The sequence below is a fragment of the Dromiciops gliroides genome, chromosome X (assembly GCF_019393635.1).
Source record: "Dromiciops gliroides isolate mDroGli1 chromosome X, mDroGli1.pri, whole genome shotgun sequence".
In the NCBI taxonomy this organism is placed as follows: domain Eukaryota; kingdom Metazoa; phylum Chordata; class Mammalia; order Microbiotheria; family Microbiotheriidae; genus Dromiciops; species Dromiciops gliroides.
The window spans coordinates 47068241-47072528 of NC_057867.1; positions in this window are offsets into that span (position 1 = coordinate 47068241).

Below are 4288 nucleotides of genomic sequence, written 5' to 3' on the forward strand. Positions count from 1 at the left end.
GGAGTTAGAGTGCCAAAAACCTGAATTTGAATCCTACTTCAGACACTTACTAGCTGTGTGACCTTGGACAAGTCACTTAACCTCTGACTCAGTTTCCTCAACAGAAAAATGAGGGAGTTGGACTCAATGTCTCCTAAGTTCCCTTCTAGATCTAAAGCTAATATCCTATGATCTCTGGTTCCAGAAAGGTATACCATATTGAAAAGGAACATAATAAATAAAAGGGAGGAGGTCAAAGTAGCATTTATATATTAAGAAGATATATACATGTGGGGTTGGGGATTGATCAAGGAAATTCATCATTGACCAAGGAAATCTTGATGGTTTCCATTTGATGAACTTCAAGGATGGTCAGCTTTAATGGTTTGGACTTTGGAAGGCATCTCCCAATAGGATGGGCACTCGAATTTTGTTGAGTTGATTAAAATCTTCTGATTAAATCTTGATGATTTGGGAGTGCCTCCAAGATGAATTGGGTCATTTCCTGGATGATGGGTTTCACTGATAGGATTGATCCCAAGTTGAACTGGTTGGGTAAGACTTTTGTTGGGAGAATCGATCCTTTTCATGGGTTTATAAGAACCAAAGAGAAGACTTCCTCACTTTTCTCCTTTCCCCCTTTCTTTTGGAAATATTCTGAAAATACAGCTGGTTCCTTTCCAGTATCCCTGGCCATAAATGGTGGCATTTGAGTAACAAACAAGTATTTGTCTACATAAGCTAAGAGAGGATCTCCTGGACCCCAAGTCCCAAACTACCCATTACCTTCCTTTTCCCTTTTTGTGAGTACAGATCAACTACCACACCTATAAGGACACTTTATTGGTGAACAAGATGGCAGTAGCTAAGACAGAAATCAAGTACACGGATTTCTTGGAAAGGCACACAGCAAAGAAAGATATATTGGAAGCAGTGGGGTAGAATAGTGTACAGAGCACTGGATTTGGAGTCAGAAAGATGAATTCAAATTCTGCCTCAGATACCAACTGTGTGAACCAGGGCAAATCATCTAACCTCTGTTTGCCTCAGTTTCCTCAATTGCAAAATGGGAATAATAACAGAGTTCATGTGAGGATCAAATGAGATAATATTTGCAAAGCACTTTGCAAACCTTAAAGCACTATATGAATGCTGCTGCTGCTAATGATGTTCATACCTGTGGCCCTAGAGGGAAATCCCTAGACAAGGTTTTGAACCTAAACCCTGAGTTAAAAGAGGGGAATTTCCTAGGCTATGTGATCCCAGAATCTGGCTTTCTATCCAGATAAGGGGGATTTTCCTGGGCTGCACCAGACTCAACAGTTACCTTGCAAAAAAGCCCAAGTTCAAGAGTTTGGAGATCTAGTGTTCTGTACACAGAAGGGGAAATTTCCTGAGCACTTTGCCTTTCAGAGAAAAGATTGAGTCCGTGGCTCATGGTGCTGAGAGAAGCAATGATAAGGAAGCAAAATCCATGGTACAGACTAGGGGACTTGGACTAAAGATTTTACACACCTCTATTATAGTGAGTTATTTGAATAATGCAGGTCTGATATAAAGGGAGTCCAAGTGTGTTTCTCTTCTGAGGGAGTACACATCCTCTAAAGGTTTCTGTAAGATGAAAGGACAGATCAAAATTTCTGCATATTGTCTGTCTAGTAGTCTTAAGCGTGTTTCCCTTCTTGGAAGATATCAAACCACAGGCTGGCACTTTGAGTTTGAGCCATTGCATACATCCATATGGAAAAAAGAACTCAAAAAAAAAAAGAAAAGAAAAAAAAGAAAGAGGAGCTCATTGGAATGTTGGGAGTTAACTTGATGACATTCCCTTCTGAGCAGTGTCTCAGTTTCCTCAGCTGAAAAATGAGGGGGGTTAGACTCAATGTCCCCTAAGTTCCCTTCATACTCTGAAGCTAACGTTCTATGATCCATGGTTCTGAAAAGGTTCGCCATATTGAAAGGGTGATCAGGTTGCTCTGATCAATGCAATGAGCAATGATGTCTCCAGAGGACCTATGATGAAGCAAGTTAACCACCTCCTGACATAGATGTTGGGCACAAGGTACAGAAAGAGACATAGTTTTAGATACATCCACTGTCAATTTGTTTTCCTTGACTATGCTTATTTGTTATGAGAATTCTTTTTTCTTTTTCTCTCTCATTTTTCCAAATAAGGAGTTGGGGTTAGCAATAGTAAAGCCCCAAAACTGAGACCCATAGAAACATTTTTAAATGTATAGAAGAAAACAGAAGGATCATAGGTAAGCAGGATGGTTTTGAAAGTACGTGTGAAATTTATTATATTTTTAAGCAAACAATATGAAATGAAGATTCACAGTCTCAGAATCCTCTTTTTGTGTTCTTCTGTGAGTATGGAAATGTTCTTTTGGAGTGTTTCAGTTCAGAATTTTAAAATAAATAAATAAATATAGACCATATTGCTTTTGAGACTGGAAGACTTTAAAGTTCTGAAAAAAGTGAGACCCACCGGAGAGAGAGGAGAATTGTAATAACCATCTAATAGCTATAATGAGCCCTTTATGATCACATTTGGTTATAGCTTGTGAATTCTTTTCATTTTCTACATTTTCTGTGGTGTTAAATAAAAGCTACTCTCTCCCCCCAGAATTCATTATTACCTTAAGTGCTTGAACAGGAATTGGAAACCCATTGCCAGCATTAATGAAGATCCACCTAGGCAAAAGCTACGTTCTGACATTTTCCCAGAGTAAATTCTGGGCAAAGGCAATAAAAGCCAGAGTGAATGATATCTTTTAGATCTGTCATAAAAATTGAACCCTGTCTGTGTTGACTCTGACCTTGGGGACCATTGGGCAATAGATTACATACTCACATGAAGATATATAGAAAGCAGACTGGCAAGGCATGCTGAAGAACATTTGAGCAAAAATCAGAGGAGGCAGAAATAGAAGCAGTATTTCCATAGAAAAAGACTGCAAAGCACTTGGACGGAAAGAGGATGGATTGAGGGAACAGATAACTAGCCTGGCATAGAGACCTATTATGATAGTAATGGGGGATGTCTATCATCTAAACATTTTGGCATTTTGGCAAAGAAACTGCCAATAGTAGAACAGCTCATAATTGCTTGACTTGCCTTAATGATACTTTGCTCTTAATTTGGAACTCAAAAATTTTATTTAAATGAATGTTAAAAAAATTTCTTTACATGTAATTCGGAAAAAATAAAATATTAACAGGAAAAATGATTATTTGCTTTTCCAAAAGGTGGAGAAAACAAGGATAAATTCATTCTGGATCTGATTCTCACTTAAAGACAGGAACAGATCACTGGAATAGCAACATTGAGAAGCCTGGGACAAGTGGTCTCGCCTTCCTAGAGTTTGGGAAAGGAAAAGAAAGCTAGTCATAGTCTGGTGATTTCAGAAGAGCAGATTTCAAAGGATTCAGAGAAAATAAAGGTAGGGTCTCATGAACTAAAACTCTTAGGGGTGGGAAGCTCTCACAAGTGAAATTCTAATGATACAAAGGGAAACAATTCTATGGGACAAACTGGGAGTTGTCTGAAGAGATGCATATGGATGCACAGGAAACTAATGTAGATTTTAAACACATGTGCAGAAGATGGACTTAAAGACAGGGAACAGAGGATAAATGCAAAAGTGTAGTATAGTCCTGTAAGAATAGTGTCAGAGACACTGAAACAGACTAAGCTGAGGTATGCAAAGTGCAACAAGAAAGGCTTTTCAGAAAACCCCATTTGTCAAAACAGGAAGATCAAAGAAGGGCTAGGAGTAGATGGAATGAGGATAATAGATGAAAGAGAGAAGACAGAACTGCTCAACTTTATTTTGCTTCAGTTTTCTCTGTCAAGGGGAATGACCTTTGGACTGAAAAAGACAAGAAAAAATGGCCATCAATTTCATTGACACTAGATCATGCCTGACTAACTTAATTTCCTTTTTTTTGATAATTGTCTTTGACTACCCTTTTGACAAGGGTACTAGGTACTAGATCAGGGAAATGCTATAGATTTGGCATGATTTTTCTACATTTTAGCAACGCGCTCAGCAAAATCTGTCACATTATGGTTGTAGACAAGATAGAGAGATAGGTAAAATGATAGTCAACTTCAGTGGGTTGATCACTGGTTAAGTGACCAGCCCCAAGGAGTAATGTCTAAGCATCAATGCTGAAAGATATCTCAAGTAGAGCACCCCAGGGATCTATCCTCGGCCCTTCATTATTTAACATTTTTAACCACAACATGAATAAAAGCATTAATTGCATGTTTATCAAAATTCCACATGATACAAAACTGGGAAAA